This window comes from Topomyia yanbarensis, chromosome 2 (assembly GCF_030247195.1).
Source record: "Topomyia yanbarensis strain Yona2022 chromosome 2, ASM3024719v1, whole genome shotgun sequence".
Classification (NCBI taxonomy): domain Eukaryota; kingdom Metazoa; phylum Arthropoda; class Insecta; order Diptera; family Culicidae; genus Topomyia; species Topomyia yanbarensis.
The window spans coordinates 48236814-48258681 of record NC_080671.1 but is presented as its reverse complement, the minus strand read 5'-3'; the positions used below and the strand labels follow the sequence as shown (position 1 = coordinate 48258681).

Below are 21868 nucleotides of genomic sequence, written 5' to 3'. Positions count from 1 at the left end.
TTTTCGACTTCTTTGCAAAAAGTTCCTGCAAAATGCCATTAAGCTCCTTGAATGGGCTCAATTTTTTTCTACAATAAGTTAATAAGCTGACAAATGTTTTCATATAGAGAGAACATTTAATAAAGGGTTTTCTACAAAAAAAATTGCCTTTTGCATTTTGTCCAAATTTTATTCCGCATACGTTATGTCATGGTTCACTTTGTCAAAAGCGGCAGATAGGTCTGTGTAGATAAAGTCCGTTTGAGCGCGACGTTCCATACTCTCGGTTATGTAGTCGTTGTCAAACGCCCTGAAGTGAAGCCATGTTGATCGTCACTTAGGTACTGCTTTCAGTGAGCCTGAAGAGGTTCCATAACCACCAGCTCGAACAACTTCGAGACAACACTCAATGAAGTAATTCCACGGTAAGTATTGACGTTTCGCTTACTACCCTTTTTATGGACTGGAAACATGTTTGCGGACTTCCAGCAGGATGGGAAAATGCCACTGGCAATAAATTCTCTAAAGAAGCGAAGAAGTGGAGTCGCTAAAACGTCGATGTGCCTTTTCAAACGCACTGAAGGGATGCCATCGGGTCCCGGATTGAAAGACGATTGTAACCGTAATCATCGTTTCATTGACATCGGTATCGCTTACAGTTTGGCTCAAGACCGAAACTTGACTAACAGCGAGTTCAATTTGATCAGCCTCATCTGTGAACACATCCGCGAATTTATCCGAAAAAAGTCTGCACATATCTTGGGATGTGGTAGCTGTGAGGCCGTTGAAAGGCAGAGATGACGGCAGTCCGGATTCCTTGTGCTGCTCATTCACACTTGCGACTTGAGATTACGCTGAATGTTTTGCAGATATCGAATGAAACAATCTTGACTAGCTCGCTTATAAGCATGGTTGAGACTGACGAAATAGTTTCTAAGTGGGATTGTGCGATACTTATTAAACCTCCGCAGAGCAGCTCTCTTAACGGACTTCAGCCGTCGCATCGCGCTCGTTTGCCAAGGAGGGCCGGTTTGTTGATGATGAGCTTTCTTCGGGACTTGCCTGTCAATAACATAACCTAAAACAATGGAAAATGTTTGAACTGCGGTATCAACATCTTCGTGGTCCAGAATATTTAGCCAATTGAGAGTGGAGAAGAGGTTTTGCGATACTGCGATGATCAGCTTTGTGGAAGTCGTATGAGACGAGGACCGGAGGAACATAGTAATCGTACGCCAGGGTGCGATCGATCGTGACGATCAATGGTGGGTGATGTGCTGCTGGTTTCACTAAAGGAGAGGGAGCCATCACTACTGATGTAGCAGAAACCTGATCGCTGACGAAACAAAGATCAAGGTGGCGGTTATTCTCGCTGGCAATAGGATTAATTTGTAGTAACATGGCTGAGCTGTAGCTGCCAAGAAGCCTCGCCGCCTCTGAGTGAAGAACGGAGTGATCGGAATTCGAGTAAAGAAATCCATTGCGGGAAGATATCTATGAAATGCTGGGGAGATTAAAGTCTCCTAGTATGATGATCGCATCAACCGATTTAGCTAAATGGAGGATGGTAAAAACTGAGCTGCAATGTGCGTCAACATATTCGATGTCACGGACTCGGTCGGGTGGGACGTACAACGCACACAAGTACAACTTACGGTAACCAAGAAGCTCGATTATCGTCCAGACCTGTTCGAGGCAATCCCAGCAAGTCTTCTCAACAACAAGCTGCACCACCTCCAGTAGATTTACGGCTATTTCTAATGTTCCGGTCGCAACGAAAAACCTCATATCCTGACCTGACTAGAAAGCGTGTCACCGTTTAACATCGTTTCGACGACGATATCAAAACTGTTATCGGAGACTGCAAGGCAATGTTCCTCAACGGTTGAATTGATACCATCAACGTCTTGGTAGTACAGTAGCAGCTTGTCCCGTCGTTGTCCAAGGCTGGAAATCGATGAGTTTTGAGGCAAAAAAGAGCTCTAAGATACTTCATACTTGCCTGCTGTAGGTTTGCGGAAGACCCCTCGTCCCAACTCCACAGCTGGCTGGAAGGGCTCGACTGTGATTGGGGGACTAAAGGCTTCCTCAGGACTGGTGGCAAGTGTGCGTCTCGGTGACCGGGAAAACGGGAAACCGAGATCCAATGCTGTTGGGTTAGGTATCATTCGTGAACGGCTGCAGGTTGCTAGCATGAAAGGCGGCGTCAGACAGGAACTTTGACGGTGAGCTGGAATCGAAGAAGGTTTCGAAATAGATGGAATAATTGTAATTTTTCCACTCCCGCACACAGGACCGGGACGACTGGTGAACGCTGGCTGCAGTAGCTGGACTGTGGTGGGCGGATCGAGGGATTCTGTAGTACAAGCGGCGGTGCATTCCGGAGGCCGATGTAACTTATTGACGAAATCTATCCTGGCTGTGCTGGTCGAAGTTAAATTCGCGAACCAGCAGTCCAGTTGGCCAAGTAGACGCTCTGAGTGCCACGTTCTTCAGTTCTCTCGGAAGCAAACAAAATTGAGCTTTGTAATATCAGCATCCTTCTTAATAAACAATAATTGCTTTGAATGTATCGCTTATTCCCAGGCATTCTTGGGTCATAGCGACGATCTCATCCACTGTAGGGCTTGGATCGAGCGGCTCAGGTAGACACAGAATTGTTCCCGCTCATCGGCAACTGTTCTGGTTTCCCGCTGAATTGCTCGAGTACCCCAGACAGCGGCTGCAGTGGCTCGTAATTCTCGCGACTTCTTTTTGGAGTGGGTAGATCTTGACAGACAGCCTCCTTTGAGCTATAGAACCAGAATAAACCGGAAAATGTGTCTCAATGCGGTTGGAGAAATTAGACATGACTGCGTTTAGGCTATCTACTGCCTCGCACGATTTTTTAGTGTTCACGATGGAAGCAGCGGAATCGGTTTGCTCCTTCCCTCCTTCCTTAAATCCAGACGACTTCTTGTCTGGATCGCTGCATACCAGGAATGCAGGTGCGGTGAAAAACCGATCCACGATTGCCACGACATGGAATTTTCTCGATCCCATTAACAGTAGAGTCACATGTTTTGCAAGCAGAATTAATTGCTACTTTCTATCCGCCTTTATGACGTGTGGGAAGGACTTCCAGCTACTCGCCTGCAGATGGTGAATTGAATGCGGTACGGTGAACAAATATTTTTGACTTCAACGATAATTTGATGAGTTATTCTTACAAACATATCGAACTTCATAGTATCTCTGTGGATTTAACAAAAGGCATTGGGGCTTCAGAAAACCCCCCAAACTTCAGGTAAAACAATACTACGAACTTAAGAAGGTCGTACGGAATTGAGATAATCCAGGGATTTCTTGAACTGTAGAATGTTTATTGTCATTTGGCATATTCTACCAAACTTAGGCAGCTATGTGAATTTTAGAAAGGTTATTTGAACTTCAAGAAAATCCCAAAAAAGGACACAACCAATGTCGAGTATTTTAGATAGGTAACATTTCATATTAGCTATCATGCAATATTAAACATTAATGATAAAATAAAATCGAAAGAATGGGTTATAAGAAGCGTGTCGCTCCCAAAACACTGGGTTATTAATCTTGTGTAACGTTATCAAAGTAGATTGTACACGTTGTTACCACCCAAAGATATGAGCCTTACACCGTTTACCCACGTAGTGTTGCAGTTGTTTGCATTTCGACAATTAGGTCCACTGAACTGTCAGCCAAATAGATTGTTCACAGCCCTTGTTGCATAATTGGCCAACTCAATTGAATCGGTTGGAAAGGGCAAAAAATAACAGATTCTACGTTGCAGTTTTGCCGGCCATTTCATCGGTGGTGGTTGTATGCTATACCAGGTGTGTCTGCATTTTCGCTCGTTGTTGCGGAGATTTAGGAAAAATAGAGCAACCACTGAGAAGTTATGCTACCAGCATGTAGTACCGTGGTTCTCGATTGACTTCTCTAATGCTTTTGTTATCGTAGGCAATTCGAGAGTCGATGTTTGCCTCGTTCCCCGGTGCGAGGGCACCTGGGAGGCCCGAAACGTGATACGCCGAGCGGAATAAAAACAACCTGCACGGACCCGTCTCCGGGGAGACTCTATGGTCTTCTCGTTGCAACGAATTTAGAATAGAGTCCCGATGAAATCCTGCTGTAGAATTCTAAACTTCAGCTAAACTAGCTAATGCTCGTACAGAACGAATAGATTGCGTCGATGAAAATCGCCCTCTCCTCGCTTGTTCGAACCGCCTGCTGGCGTTGCCGGTACCAGTGGGTGATGGTAGTTTTGCAATTGAGTGGACTCGAGTTCCATTAAACTAACAACATGCCACGGCAGAGTCCGAGTGCAGCTACGCCATTTGGTCCTGCCGACACATGCATTGCACCACGCTGCGCTGCTGCACTGCCTTTGAAAATAAATATTCGCGCGTTTTAGGTAACATTTAGGGTCAGCTCTAGTCGGTCGGAGTGTTCCTGTTTCAGCGATGGTTCGCTGCAAGGATGTAGGCTTCAGCAGAAACCTCCAATACGTATTGACTTACGGATGTTGGGTCGCCTGATGCTAGTGCGAACAAAAAACTCGATGTTTCCTACAACATTCGGCTGCCTACACTGAATGCAAACAGGATATGTATGCCCGCCTAAACGTGGATCTCGTTAAAAGTTGTATTTTCTCAAAAGTTGACCAATTGACTGCCATCGTTACTATCGTTGTTTTTTTATGTTGGGGATTGGTGCCCATTGAGGCAGGTATGCAGTAAGTATGCAGTTGTGATTTTTGTGATTAGATGTTTCACGATTCCTGCGTACTAGTAATTTTTGCACTAGTTGATAAATGCGATAATATATTTCTGATTCTGTTGATTTTTTATAAAATTTAACTTATCCAATCTTAACAGTTAAGCTAAACAATAGAATGCAATGGCGTCATCGGCTGAACCCTGAAAAGTATGGGAATTCGAATTAAGGCTGTTCTTCATAACGCTTGCATTAAAAAGACACAATTTTCGGATGGATCGATGAAAGACACTAGAAGTTTTCATTAATTCCTGTATTATTTCATTATTTCACAACAATGACTCCACCCTTATCAGGCGTCCTTACGGTAGTTAACCAGAACTTTGACCATAGCCGTCGAAAAAAAAAATGTTGGCATGCTCTTCAACTTTCTGTTCGTTGCATTGAGCAGGATTTTGTCACATAATCCTTTAGTTTTTGTCACATAATCCTTCGAACAGATCCGACTTGGGTTCGCCCAGAAAACTTCAATTGGGCACTGCTTGGCCAAGTCAGCTTCGGCCAGAACACGACATCTTCCTTCGTGTGATGTTTCTTAATGAAAGCCGCAACATCCGGTGAGCACTACACCTTTACATTGACCGCTAGTAGCGATGAAGAAAACACTGACCCTGATATCCTGGAATGCACATTACCTCACCGCTCATCTCATTCATGGGGGACATGAAATATCCGATCACCTGTAGCCATCGGCGCCAGGTATGTCTCTTCTTCCATGATCACAACAACGCTATGCTTCGCAGAGAATAGATCCTTCAGAGTACCTTCAGCCACTGCTTTTAGGTGGCCTCGTGATGATGTCCATATTGGCCAAATATCTTTTGACTGTCTGGCCAGTCGCATTGACCTCCTGACCCAAGGCGCGGATGGATTTCGGCACCTTGCTTTTCGTGTTCTGCTTCAGTATTTGCTGCACCTGACACCCTAAACCGTTGGATGGCCGGTACACCTGAGTCAGTACGTAGCATGTGTATGAAGATCCATTCCCATCGGATCACAAACATATTTGCTTTGACCTTAAGATCGAGAGAATCACTCATGGCACTGTTTGGGTCCCGATAAAGACCAACTCGAACACGTATATGCAGTATCGAAGAATGTTTTTAGAGGGTTTCCAGGCTAATGTCAAAGACTTCAAAGATCTAGGCCAAGTTACCAGAAAATTTATGCAGCGCACTACTATTACGTATGAAGAGAGCTGTCTATGAAATGAGAAGTCCTTGGTGTAACAATAAGTTTGAGGTGCGCGGGTGGCAGCAAGAAAGTCAATTATTTTACACTAAGCAACAATTCGTGGAATTTGTGGCCAAAAAACCCCAAGCACATGTACGGAGATGTGGAAGACATTGAAAGGCAAACTGCCATCAAACGGTCCGCCGAAAGAACGGAAGAAGTAACTGAGGAATTGGCAGAACACTGCAGAAAAAGATTCGCAACCGCGTAAACCGATGATATCTACAACTCTGACTTCACTCTGAGTGAGCTTTTGCGAGCACTCGATAGAAGACGAAGTATTTCCTCAGAACCGGACTTCGTCAGTTATCCAATATTTTAGCAACTACCACAATTGGTGGAAGCTACCTTGATGGTACTTTTCAATAGAATATTGAAAGTGGCGAGTTTGTATCCAGTTAACGAACTGAAATCGTGATACCAATTCCAAAGCCTAACTTGGACGACGGGTCCACGCATTCCATCCAATCACGTTAAGAAGTTGAGTGACGAAGACTTTTGAGCGAATGATCAACAGGCGGTTGACCACCGAACTGAAGCCGACCAGGGGTCACGACAAACGACAATATGCCTTCAGAGCTGGTCGGAGTACTGCCACATATCTTGTGGAGTTGGAGAAGTCTTTACCTGATCGTGATGGATACTGTCTGGTAGCATCGCTTGTCTTGTCTTGAACAGTCTTATGTCAGGGAGAACGTTCCAAGTTTATGTGGAGGGGCATTTATCGCCAACGTTTCCATTGTTCGGGGTTGGTTTTTCGGCATGCCGCCTTACGAGGGCTGCAACACTAACCCTCTTAGTGGAGCTATCATCTTCGATATTGCTGATGACTCACCGTATTTCTTCTTCAAACCACCTGTTCCGGAACAATCGCTATTTAGAGCCGCTTCTTACATGGGGAACAGACACTCTTCCATTTTCCTCTTCCATGTCAGCATACGACCAAAGGTCCCACCAGAGTTGGTTACCCGTTCTTCTCTAAGGTTGCTCGTACCTTAGGTTGCGTCACGTGGAGGTTAGGATAGGATCAGGATGATCACTCAACTGCATAGTGCTCTACAAACTGACGAAGAAGCCGCGATTTAGGCAGGACCGCTTCAAGACCACCCCTGGGCGTTATTAAACTAAGGGGCTCCTATCATTGAACAATTGTAAATATTTGTACAGTAGCCTGGTTTCCCATGCCACTCTAGAGGCATATTCGTTTTTGACAGTGCACTACACCGGTGTAGTCGGTGCTACACTCATAATAAATCCGTCTCTTGAACAGAGATAAGACTCTTCAAATTCGAGCCAAGTAGGCGACCAAAACTATCAAAATTTTTGAAGGAAATACATGGTTATATAAAGTCTACCACCAGGTGGCATTATATACACAAGATGATCCGAGTGGATCTGAATTTTTTTTGGAATTATTACTTAATTTATTTGACTTTATCATGTGCCGGATTTCTAAAAAAGCAGAATCCCCGACACCCTAAGATAGAGTTACTAGCGAATGATAACGCAGCGTACCACAGAGAAGATTCGTGTTTTAATCGAAGGTCTCCAAAAGGATACATTTTGTGATGGCTATTGGAAAGATAACAAGACATTTTAAAGATAGAAATAAAAGATATTACGTGGCGTTTCCCTTAATAGCAGTTGCATATTTTAGCAGCAACCTGATGGAATTATCATGTGGTAATCTGAGTTTCATAGTTGCATGACGTTGTTTGAGAATAAAGTGTGCCTTGGCCAAAAGGGAATGCTGAAGTAGGCCGGTTTTACCGTCCACCATTCGAACGTTGTCTTGACCGGAAAAAATCTATGTATTCCGTGATGAGTTTAGGGTAGCTTTCGTAAACAAATTTTTCTATTTCTTAAATATTTTTAATAGCACGGTTTTCACATGTTCATTCTGAAAAGATAACAATCCCCACTGCAGTAATAACTAACGGTTACCTCGCATGGATCAGGATTGCGAGATACAAGAGGTTTAGGTTTAGTCGGTAGGCTTCCTGGTCAGAAACACATAACAATAAGATTTCAAAACTATTTCTCGCGTTGTTACTTGCTACAATTTTCTGTTATTTTAACTTCTAACGAGGCCTAATTTATAACACAATCTGCTACGAAACTTGCATTCTGTTATTATCTTGCTATTTCATTCTGCTCGGGTTAACTACTTTAAACCAATCCGACACTATCACGAGCCTGGAGGCAGCGGTATTTGTTGAATATGTCTTCTAGATACCTTTTTTTGATGACGTGAGACGATTACACAGTGAGTATTATTACATACAGTTTTCAACAATATTACAATATTGTGTGGTTAAATTTAAGCGGGTTACCCAAGGGGCGTGACACTCCTAATAATTTATAAAATATTATATAGTTATAATGTTTTTGTAGAATTATAAGCAACATTATAATTTTATACACTTTATAAGCGTAAATATATTGAAGCATTTTCGAACTTGCTTTCGAACTTATTCTCAGTGTGCTGGGAATTTTAAATTTTCATTTGTTATTGTTGGCAACCGTTACATAAAATTCTAAATCTACATTTCTGCTGCGTAAAAGCATCGGAAACATTTGCATCTGTGCCACAAATCTGGAATCCAGAATCACCCTGATTATACTCACACCACAGCAGAATTACTTATGGAGAATCAGGTAGACGCGGGCTAAAATTAGTGCTTATCTTCAAACCACTTATTAATTTCACTCTTCAGGAACGTTGAACGAGCATCTCGAGAGTCACGGAAATGAAATTGGAAGGTGAGAACTTCCCCAGTACACTTTTGCCGGAAAATGAACTGGAATTCTGGCTGGTTATGGTTCGTATTCCAGCTCCAGTGACAACCGATTTTAACTAGAAACGGTCGTGTAACTGGAGCCGGAATACTAACAAGAACCAGCAAGAATTCCGGCTCATTTCCAATTGAAATTTACTGAGTGGTTGCAGTCAGTTTCGATCGACAAAATATTCCTGTTGGATTTACACGATGAGTATGTTCCAGATGATATCATTTACAGCTGCAGTACTGATAAGTTTGTTGCGGTGTGTTGCAACCTATACCAGAATTTGCAAAATGAAGACATTCATCTTTTATCAACAACTCCAACCGAGCAAGGCGTGCGCTTTTGTTGATTATTTCTAAAATGCTACGGTCCCAAGATAAGTGACGGTTACAGTGGACATCAGTATAAATTTGAAATGAATATGAAAATATAATGTGCATGATCCTAGGCCTGGGGTGGCATTCCGCATCTCGATTCGAGTGACTCGATTCGAAACGTTTTGAAGTCGTTTCGACTAATTTGCGGCATTACGTATCACATTCGACCAAGCGTTCGAGCTTGTTAGATTGCGGTACTAGATTTCGACTGCCTGTTCGAGCGCAAACTGTCAAATAAGAGCATACACTGAGCAAAAAATATTTTTAATTCTGCTACGAATAAGTTTCATAAAACCAACTTCGGTAAAATATAGGAATTGTTTTAATTTGTTTTTGGTTGCTTGTTATCGAAATATATTTGGATAAGTTTCGCAAATATAACATTTTTTTTAGTACACATAGAGGTGAGCTCTTTGAAATAAAATAGATGTTGTCAAACATAGATCCAAAGAGATCCGATGTAATACGGAAATACGATTTTTTTCCTTTTATGCACGAAAAATAAATTTACCCTTTCTAAAAATATTTATACTATATAAAACAATTGATAAAAGAACGAATCATTTCGTTTCATTGACGAAAAATGTTTTAGACATCGATGATAACTTTTATGCACCGTACGGGCCAATCAACGTCAGATTTACAAATAAAATTTTAGTTCATTCCAAATTTCTTTCTTGCATTCTTCAGCTAAACATATTTGACAGGTATTTTTGTTATGGCTGAATATAATATTTACTTCAAGGTATGAGCTTTCAACTTTTGAAGTTAGAAAAATTGAACATTTTTCAATCGCTGATAGCTCGTAAAGTATTTGATGCAGGGAAAAAATATTAAATATAAAAAGTTGCAGTTTCGCATGAGCTTGCCGGAAAAATTGAGATTTTTTTTTAAGTTGGATCAAATTTTTTGCTTTTTTTTCTTCAAATAATAAAAATCATGTTAGAAGTATTGTGTAAAATTTTTGCTGTGGATCTCAAAATGTTTTGCGAGAAATTACAAATGTAACGTTAAAAAGAGCAATTTTACATTAAACGCCATGTTTTGGTTCAGCTTTAATTGAAATATCTCGTAAAGTAATAATGTTCTCAATATAATTATAAATATTATCATTGAATAAAAAACTTATTAGTCCAAGCTTGTTTTTTCGATATGTTTCTATCATTTGCAGAATTCATAACATAAATAACAAAAAAAAACTATATCAGATTTTTATTGGTGAATTCATTCGAAAACGCACTTTTTATTATTAATAAATTTTTCGTACAATTAAGAGTTTCCTAGTTATCAGCAGTTGAAAAATGGTCCAATTCATAAAATTAAAAAACTCATAACTTGAAAAAAATCTATCGTATTCAGCCAAAACAAAAAATAGATGTCAATTATTTTGTGCTAAGAATGCAAGAAAAATTTTTGGTGGGAATTAAAATTGTGGTTGTAAATTTCACATGGAATAACCCGTACATTAAATATGTAAAACTACTCAACTTTTCGTTCATCAAGATGCCATTAGACAAAACGAACTATTTACAATGCACGAAAATGCTTCTTGCAGAAAACGTGTAATGATTTTGTTCATATCGTATGATAATTTTAATTCCACCTAAGAATTTTTTTCAGTGTAAACAAAATTGCAGTTTGTTTTGTTTTTTTTCCGATGAGCGTCAAATTCACAGAATATAAATAGTGATAGTGGTAAATAAATTGACCCACGCATGTTCATAATTTGTTCACGTCAGTCTACCTCACCACCTTTTTCAGTGCTTGGGCATTATTTTAGTTTGATATAACTGTATTCTTGAACTTCTTACCACAAAATTTTAATATATCTCGCTGTTTAAGTTGATGCACCGAAACATCAAAATGCCTAGCTGGTAGTGTGTCTTATTCGGACCTCAGTCGCATGATGGAATGTATTATCTGCAGAATGAGTTATTCATAATTATTCTTAGATTAAAGACCATATTTAATATCTAAATAATCTTTTGGAAAATAATCATAGCGAGCATTGCATTGATATTTTTGGTTTTCTGGGTTTTTTTTCAGGAAACTGATAGCTTCCAAAAGTAACAATTTTTTCCAGCAATTGATGACGCAAAAATTTAAAAGCTTAAAATTCGTTAAAATAGCCATTTTTAGTTGAAATAGTCAAGACAAAAATGCGTTTTCGTGTTTGTGGGGTTGTTCGTGTACTTGTTAGTTAATTATTCTGTTATAGCACACAGAGATAGGGAGAACACAATCAAAATGAAGTTTTTCCAGAAATTGCAGATGGCATAATTTCTATAGGTTGATATATTCAAATTTGTTAGTAATTCAATTTGATTCAAATTTCTTTGCTATATAAGATAATATTCTGTATTTTCATGCATTTAATACAAATGACAATATAACAACTAATTCTGTTGGTGTATAAAACGTACATTATGGCATTGAATTCAAGGCTATATTGTGATATTGAAAACAATTGAGGTATAGTCGGGAACAAATGCATCAATTATTTTTTTACATTTTAACGACATTCAATTAGCTAGAGATTACTGGGTAGCGAAAGTTATGAAACTTAGAGCCATAGTACTCAAGTGTAAGCAAGGATGTGAAGTAAACAGATCGGAAAACTAGAAGTGGCAGGGTCATTAGAACAGGCTTAATATTGTACGGGCTTAATTTTTGTCTTCTGTTAATGAGGGTAGAGCTTAGGCAGAATCAATTAGAATATAAAATTGTTTAAATCACCACTTTGATATCAAGAATGATTGTGATTCTATACATCTATTAAATAGCGATTAGACAAGTCAAGGTGTCTTCACTTTGTTCCAACACTTTTTATTATTACTTGATGTAAGATAATTTATTATCAATATTTAGAATTACTTTTTCCAAAAAAGTATGTTCTTGATGGTGAAACTCAAAGTACGTAGGAGCTTTTTACACCTTTTGGTAATTTTATATCCTCTAAGTATTCCGAAATAAAAACACAAATCATAATCTCGAACGACAGTCGACAGCAATAAAACTATCGAGCAAATACGTTCGACTCGAGTCGCTTTCGAGTTCGATTGTTATGGTTCCATAATGCCAACACTTCTCGATTATCTAGTACGTCTTCGAGCTAACTCGAACGAAAATTTACTTTCGAGCTCCGTTCGAAATACATAATGCGAAACAAGATCGAGTCGATAGAATTTTGATCGAATCGAGATGCGTAATGCCACCCCTGCACAGTGATTCCACTCCATACAGAAGTTGGCAATAACCCAAAAGGTGTACAAAAACATTTATTTGATAACTTTTTTCCATGATTTCAGGTCTCTGAATCGATTTCCAACATAATCTTATTCGAGAAATGTATGATTTTAATCATGCTGAATGAGCAAACAATTAAACGCATGCTCTCTTTATGAAAATGGATGTTGCATTTTCGATGCAATAATCGCTATCTGTGGCAATCAGAAATTTTAATTCCGGTAGTCGATAACGATACGAAACTCACCAAAACAAATAGCTGTGGAATTTTTTTGAATAATTAGGAATCAATCTTTCATAAATATTAATGCAGTACAGTAATAACCCGATATTATCAACTAACCGTAACTTCTTTGTTAATCGAATGGAAAAATTAATAAAATCGAAATATATATGATTTTTTTTTCAAACAATCAGTGAATAATTTCAAACTGGTTGGTTGCAGAAAATAGGAACCCCAATTTTCAATAAATGCAGATATTTTAATTTTGCAGAACCTTGCGATAACTTGTTGTCGAACTTTAAATCTTTGGATCGCTCTGAAAGAGTTCAAGTTCCTTGTAGAGAGAACGAATTCTATAAGTGAGTGGCGAATCTGCCTGAAAGTGAGATTAGCAATTATTCGATTTAATATAGGCAGGAAATTGTAACTTCCCACAAAAAATATTTTTTCATAAGGAACTTTTTTGAAGGTACTTTACCTCGTACAGACTTCAAAGCAATTAAACTATTAATATATTTTGACGAAAAGATATTACAGGGTATAAATCAAGATATTCAAGATATTCAAGAAATTCATTACATATTGAACATTATTGTCACAGAAATTAGTTTTATTTGGCTATTTGGCCTAGTTAAAACACGAAATAAGAATAATTGTGTACCATATTCAAAATTATCGAAACCATCACTTTTAACATTTGTCATATTTCAAAACTGTTCCAAGCAATAAAAAAACTATTGAAATTCGAGATCAGCTTAGGCTAAGCTTTAAAAATTAATAAAATATTATAGTAATATTCTTGATACCTACACCTTATCACACAGTTACCAACCATAAAAAATGGGGATTTGGCGAAAAACGGATTTGGCGAAGATATTTTTTTTTTCGAGAATGATGACGACTTTTCTTAAAAAACGGTTTTTGGGAGCTTTCATATTTGGACAAGTGTAAATGGTTAAAATTGAAATTGTGTAATTATAAACAGTCTCTGAAAATTTCAGATCGATTGGTTCAGCGGTATTTAAAATATTTTAGTCATCACGCGGTCACTTTTCGAAAAGTCGCCTCGAGATAATCACGTTGTGTAATTTATTCACATTTCAATGAAAACGTACCCGAACGTAGAGCACAGAAGACTATTATTTATTTGATCCCGTTGATTTGAAACACGGCACAACAATACTTAAAGTTTAAAACAGGTCTCCGGAAATACACTGTGATATAGCTTGCTCCCATGTATACCCCATGAACTTCAGAGTGCTCAGTTCGCCATGAAAAGTTCACCAAACGCTATTGAGGATATGATACTCACAAATACATGAAATTTATTTTCGGTTTTTGGCCAAGCACAACATATATAAATCCTTAAGGTAAAATAGTAAAAGTATGTATTTATCGAGCAATTTTTGATGAAATGATCATCTGACTGTAATGCAACAGTCTGCGTTTTGGCTCATATAAATGTCGAATTTTGATTGCATTAATCGTAATTCTCAGCGGTCAGTAATCATAAAAAAACTCAACAAAACTACCGACTGTAAAAATGTTATTAGAAAATTTTCATTTTCAGCAAAGTTACAATCTAAACAATCTTTTATGAAGACATTAATTCTCTACCTTGAATAGACTTCCAAATTTATCGCAATATTTATTAAAGTCTCCAAAAATAAGTTTTCACAATATTTTAATACAACATAATGTTTCTGAATAAAGTATCCCTATATCACTAACCGTTTTCTTTGTGATAAATTCGTGTACAAACAAGCATTTCAAGCACTTTTGAATAATAGAAAAATAATGAAATTGATAAATTATTTCGTATTAATCCCATTTCTGTACAGACTCCTAATAGTGTTACCCAAAAAGTGCCGAAATGTACTTAATGAAAGGACAATGTATCTCTGCCATTCATGCGATTGATATTTCTTTCTGGATTCAATTATTGTATAGGAATAACAAATAGAAATATGCTAGTTTAGGATTAAACACATAATTGAGCTATTTTTGTAAATGACAAGTTTAAATGATTAAATTATAAACAAACTATGAAATTATAAAATAAAATAAAAATAAGAATATGGAAAAGAATGGAATGGAAGTACCGGCAGGCTTTTTGGTACTTTATGTAACCATTTTTCCAAAAACTTGTAAACAAACTTTCAAAAAGACGAATTTTGCGCTAAATCGTATTCAGAGTTGGCAGCACCCTCTCAGATTTTAATGAAATTTTCTGTACATAAAGACTTTGTCACAAAAAGCCACTTTGCATACTTTGTTTTTCCAAAAATGATCTAGACTGTATTTTGAAAAAACTTTTTTTACCCAATTTTTTTCAAATGGTTATTGTCTAAAAATGACAAGTCCTACAAAAAAATGTTAAACAAGTGATTTTCACAAAATTAGTCAAATAAGAAATAAAAAGATTGAAAAAATTCTTCATTGGCTCCTACACTGAAAAAAATCGATTTTAAAAATTTAAAGTAGGTTTGCAAATAAAAACCCATTTTTGATTTGGATGAAATTTTGTTCCAAGATAGGTAATTATGTTCCCTACTTACCGTCAAAAATTCAAGTTTGTCACTTTTAAGGAAAAAAGTTAATAAAAAAAACTTTTCCTTGACCAAACTGATTTTTTTCTTCAGTATATTTTTATCTAAAACTAAATCAATGAAAGCCATAATCATCTCAGACTCCAATAAAACTTAGTTTGTGAGAAGATGTTGTCTAATTTAGCAACAAAGCATATTTTTATTTAGGGGTTAAGTACTTTTTCATTTTTCATAAGATCGAATTTTTTTTATTACTTTATCTGAAAGTACAACTCCTTGAGAATGTTATCCCATATTTTTATAGAGATCCGAGAAATAGATCGAAAGTTACAGTGCTTCCAAGCGCGCTTCGTCTACCAAGAGCAGTGGTAATTTGAAATTTTAAACTCGATTATCTCGAAATGTAGTTTTACTAAAAATGGTTTTTTCGCGATCACGATTGTTGAAAAACTACTGAATCAATTTTCTTATTTTTTTCAATTGATCGTAATAAATTTTTCGCGTACCTTAACGATTCTTTTTTCATTCATAAATTTTTGTTTCATGGATAAGAATTTTTTAATACAATTTTTAGAGCTTAAAACAGCGTTTTTTACTAAAAACGTTCTCGAATGCAGGAAAAAGTTATTTTTTATTCAACTGATCGTAAAGGTACGGGGAATACTCATATACTAAAGGAATTTTTTGAGTTTTGGGATTTTAGATGATCTATTGGTCTTCAATCGTGATCACCGCAAACCTCTTAAATAAAAACGGTTTTCGGGAAAAGCCATAACTCCACCAATTATCAAAATATTTTTATAAACGTATGCTTGTTTATTTCACTGAAAAGTGTACTACCAAAATATTATAAGTTTGATGTAATGAAATAATTGCTTTATTCATTTACATAAATTCAAATTTTCTTGACATTTTTATCATTAAAAGGTATGTAACTCCTTAATCAAGAATCCCATTAAAAAGAGTTTACGTCATTAAACGAATATTTCATTATTACTTCTTTATTTTCTTGTTTAGTGCTGAGGAAGAATCAGAGAAAGAAAAAAACCACCACAACATTATGTATTGAATTTTATATATAACATTTGTCTTAGAATTATCTTCAAGCATGCTATTTTGTACTATTTTTATACAAGGAAAATATTTTTGGTTCATCTTTTGAATTAGAAAACCTTTTCTACTTCGCCACTAGGAATAGCCACAAAACTGTGGAATTTTTGAGTACCAGATATTGTTTTGGAGTTATTATACAGCTCTTCGAATTCTTTTGACATTTTGTTGTGAATATGTAGCAGAACATTATTTTGTGATATTTTTATCAGTTTGTTCAACTGCTCAGTTATATAACTCTCGGGGAGTTGTTATAGTATTTCCATAGTCGCGAGCAAGACTGGATGTTTTTGCCATTCGCTTGAGAGTACCACCAATAGCATCACAGGGTCCTTTTCCATGGGATGCTGCAACAAAATGCCATTCTGCGCTTAACTCATACTTTGATTGGAATCTACACAAGCTTGCGAAGTTTTTCTTATTTTTGTATTGTGCTACTGCTTCATCAGACATAAAATAAATTTTAGAAATTTATTAGTTTTGAGAGGAACAAATGAACTGCAGTCTTCATGTCTTTCAGTTTTCTAGTCTTCTAGTCTTCTAGTCTTCCAGTCTTCCAGTCTTCCAATCTTCCAATCTTCCAATCTTCCAGTCTTTCAATCTTCCAGTCTTCTGATCTTCCAATCTTCCAGCCTTCCAGTCTTTATTCAAGTTTGTTATGAATATATACCAAGTTCGTTACTGATACTTTTTGCATGTATCAGGCAACTAGCAGCTGGGAAAATGGAATCTGAGATGATTATGACTTTCATTGGTTTAATTTTCGATAAAAATGCACTCAAAAAAGTCAGTTTAGTTTGGACAAGGAACATTTTTATTCAAATAACTTTTCAAACAAATTTCATCCAAATCAAAAATGGGTATTTTTGTAAATCGACTTTAAATTTTTAAAATCGATTTTTTTCAGTGTACGAGTCAACGAAGAATTTTTTCAATATTTTTATTCAAAAATTTGACTAATTTTATGAAAATCACTCCTACAACATTTTTTTAGGACTTGTCATTTTTAGACTATAGCCATTTGAAAAAAAGTTGGTAAAGAAAGTTTGGCCCTTTTCAAAAGACAGTCTAGATCATTTTTGGAAAAACAAAGTATGCAAAGTGGCTTTTTGTGACAAAGTTTTCATGTACAGTAAGTTTCATTAAAATCTGAGAGGGTGCTGCCAACATTTGTTCGAGTTGGCGCGAATTTCGTCAAAAGTAGCCCTATTGCTCATATTTAGAGATTGTTGAAACTATGACAAAAAAATTATCTTTAATTTTTCATTTTTTATTGATTATACATATAATATAGGCATTTATTTTTGACTTTATTCTTTACTATATTTTATTCTATGTAGTTTGATGATTTGCTAATTTTATTTGTTATTTTTGCTCATTTTGTTTATTAGATTCATTTTTGTATTTTATTAATTTGAATCGTTTGATCAAGAACAGAAATTTTATATGATGTTTAAATTTATTGGTTTTTATGAAATTTATTCATGTAATCATTTTTATTCCTATCACTTATGAATTCACTTTAATCATATTGTTTATTTTTTTCATTGTTTATTTAAATTGTTCTTTAATTTTTTCCATCATTTTATTTATTTGTGTTATTCTTTTTAATTTATTTTGATGTAATTTCCTTGTTTTATTTAATTAATTTTATTAAATTTCCTCATATTATTTATTTTGTTCATATTGCTAATTTTATTTGCTTAATTCATTGGGTTGGTTCTACTCTTTATATTTATATGCTATTCTATTCACTGTCTTCTAGCCGTGAGGTCGAATTTCGAGCATCGTTTTCCAGGATGTATTTATTGCGGTTTTTTTTATTTCGCTGATCAAAAAAATTAACTGTTTCTTTTGCCTAGAATCCCAAATAGCTCGTGTCTGGCCATAGTAACACTTTTTAAATCAAAACTCGTAAACACACGATATACTAAAAATTTTAGAACGGGATATGCCTGCACAAACGAAAACACGACTTTATAGAAAACGCATAATAAAATAAAAGTTTAAATAGAATATTATTATTGTAACTTACGATTTAATCGGTTTTGCCAGGGTGATAGATATTCCATACATTTATAGATAAATATATAGATTACAAATATGTAAAACAAAAAAAAAATATTTTTTGAAATCGCCCAACCAGAATTTGTTCATTTTATTCATTTAATACAATTTATTTATTTTATTGTATTCTTTTATTTCGTTCATTATATTCACTTCATTCATTACATTTTATTGTTCATTTTATTCACTTCATTCATTATCACTGCTAGGTGCAATAAATGGTGTTTTTTCGGTGTATTTTGTCAATAATTACCACTTACTATGCAATGATATTTACTCATTCGTCATTTCGATCAAACTTTCTTTTATAATTCACAATGTTCTTAAATTGTTTTGATACGCCATTTTAAAAACTATGTCTTGAAAAAAAAACATTTGAACGAAAAAAAATTCTAGGGTGGAAACCAACATATTAATAAAGTTTAATATAAACTGAACATTGTCGATACAAAAAACCCATTTTATTCGTTAGTTGGCCTGGCTAATGTGAGAAGTACTGTTATGGGCCATGTGCAAAATGATCAAAATATCACTTTTAACATTGGATGGTTTATTTCACAATAGTTCTTAATAATCAAAATAAGACATCAAAATTTGAGATCAGCTTGGATTATTTTCTGAAAATCAAAAAAAAATTGCGATTATCAACTTCATACCACTTGATACCTAGCCCTTACGTACTTTCTACAGTCAACGGTGAAAAAAATTAATCATAACTCTTTTGTCGCAGATTTGCGCAAGATCGCACTAATATTTCCTTAAAGTACACAAAAATTGCCACAAATTAAAGTTGGAGTGATCCGTTTCTGCCGTTTCCTTACTATTTAAAAACCTAGTTGTATTATTGCATTATAGCGCCATATGTTTTCCATGAAAGTAATGAAAAACATCTTTCAACACCCCTAGTTCAAAATGCTCTGGAGAGCTTATTTGTCATACGATAATCAAGAAAATTGGAAGAATGATGTCTGAAGTGCCGTAGAATTGGGAAAAAATAATATGGCATATGAATTAAATAAAAACTTTTTGGGGGTTTTTGCCATCGCGGCATCACTGTGCCCTGGTCTACCTACAATCTAAAATAATCTCCGGTTCAACGACAACGTTTGTGTGTATAGTGTACATAGACCTCTATGATTGAATAGTGTTTAAAAGAGTGTTTTATTTATTCATAACTTATTAAATTTATTAAACGATGAATGCCCGTATGTTGCATGTCGGTTTAGGTTGTATGACTGCTACCGATAATAACGAACTTCATTTCCGGCGTTGAACATTTTCTGATATATCTTGCATTGGAAAGGCCGTTCCACTGGTTCACCACCGTAATGATATTGATAGATCTTTGGTTTCTTGGTGTTGATCTCTGATGAGTATGAGGTTTGTTCCAGTACACGGAAGTTACTCCCTGTTGCTCCGGAGCAAAAAATTCTTGCTCCTTTTCACTCCAGTTTGCTACCAGAAGAAAAAAGAGAGGAAGATAATACAGGAACGATGGAACAAACCTATTCTTTCAGCTCTTGAGCCGAATCAATCCGCTGAGGCCAACCGCAACATGATTTTGGTCATTTGTAGTTAATATTACTGAGTAAGTCTAACTTACCTAACATTTGCTACAGTCGAAGCGTCTCCAGGTTGGCTGCCATGACCATAACATTATGCTTATTAACTTCGAACTGTGAGAGCTGAGCGGAAATATCGGTAATAACCTCCCCATTCAACTATTATAGTGAAGTTAAATAATAGTGAAGGGCTACATTTACATTTTTTTACATTCTATTTGATTTACAAATCTGATGATGTGCCTTTAATTAGAAAATGGTTTCATAGACCGAAAAACAACCACAGCAACCATCGAAGCAAAATAAAACAGCCCAAACAGTTAACATCGAAACTTTTAACCGGATTGGATTCACTTGTTTCAATTCCTTTTGAATTCATACCGCTTAGGATAATTCTAAAGAAAGCATATTCGTTAAATCGTTGGATTTTCAGACATTTAAACCGTCTGCAGTATACAAAACATTTCCAATTTTTCGCGGAGGCTTTACTTGATTACCTTTCTGTTTCGCCTAATGTTAGTGAAATATAAAATTCGTGAAAAGTTACATTTGGTCGGTGTTAAATCAGACCGGACTAAGTAACAATGTATTGATTTCGAGAAAATCGAGTTTAAAGTTTGAATCGCAGCATCCTTTACGTTATAATCGGAAATTATTTTTTGCCATAATTCTTGCTTATTGTTACGTATTTCAAATCTGGTAAAAGTGGAATATAGCTAAAGAAATTCTTTGTCCAGTGCTATCATTATTTCATTTTTTAATGTTTTGCGACTTAGACCGGTCTGACTTAACACCGACCATTTACACTGAAACTCACTTTATGCTACTAAGACTGTTATTAGTGCGATATTGGTCGTCTGAATGCTTGCTCAGACTTTTCAGGTTTTAGAAAGCTTTATCGCATCTGCAACAAGCTATAGCGTTGCACCTGGTCATTTAAATAAAATAAAAGTAAAGTTTCTTGCTCAGTTTCAAAATCCGTATTGGTGAACTAGTCATTCGTTTGATGCGAGATCGTTGGGGCCACACCTCCGCCGTCACCCAGGTTCATGTCAACATCGTCGTCCATAATGTATGGTTCCGATTTCGATATTAAAGACAAATTTTGCTTCGCACCGTTGAGCCATTAGTTACAGGTTATAAGCATCCCTCAGCTGGATGTGACATGTCGGGCATAAGAACTTCGAGTAGAGTGTATCCGCCGAAACCTTCGGAAACAAAATCTTGCTCAAATACAAGGATGCGAGGAATTCAACTTACCTTCAATCCACAAATGTTCCGTAGTGTATAGATAATTGAGAATCCTGCAAAACATAAGAAAGAAAATAATAATGGCATATGACCATTGAGAGGTAGCTCATATTGTTCCTTGGAACTATGGGGAGCATTTCCTTACCACTGTTTCAATTAATGTTGACGAGTATTTCTATTTCTAATTGGAACATTTTGTGGTTGGACGAAGACATTTGTATTACCGGGACCACGGTATTCAATAGTGCAAATTAATCATTCATAAGTTTGAACAGCTCTAGGTTGCGGTCAAACCGGGTTCTATAAACAACGAGGGACGAATGAATTATCGGCTAAAAAGAATTGTTTAAATATTTGGGTACTTACCATTCCTCGTTGATGCGTTATTATTTTTCATTGTTTATAATCACAACTAGGACTACTATGGTAACGGCTGTTCGATTTTTTTTCGAACATTCTACAATTCGAATACAGTTATAACTTTTATAGACAATTATAAATAAGTATAAGAGGGTATATATGATATAAAACCAGGTGAAATATTTTTATAAAAGAGTGTCACGCCCTAGGGGTTACCATAGAAAACGCTTCATAAATCGGTAATTTTAAGTCCTACAAGTTCAAAAAAATCTTCATTAAAAGCATTTCAAAAACTTTGTCGAAGACTCAAACTTTCTACATTGTCAGTATAAA

The 21868-nt window shown here is 36.1% G+C and overlaps 1 long non-coding RNA gene across 1 annotated transcript; it reads right to left on the bottom strand.

Moving 5' to 3' along the window:
* Positions 1-20848: 20848 nt before the first annotated feature.
* LOC131685433 (uncharacterized) lies at positions 20849-21470 on the bottom strand. Its single transcript, XR_009304804.1, has 3 exons — positions 21321-21470; positions 21185-21228; positions 20849-21132 (listed from the first exon to the last, which is right to left on the bottom strand). It is a non-coding gene; the product is annotated as an uncharacterized LOC131685433 (long non-coding RNA).
* Between the last annotated feature and the right edge of the window lie 398 nt (positions 21471-21868).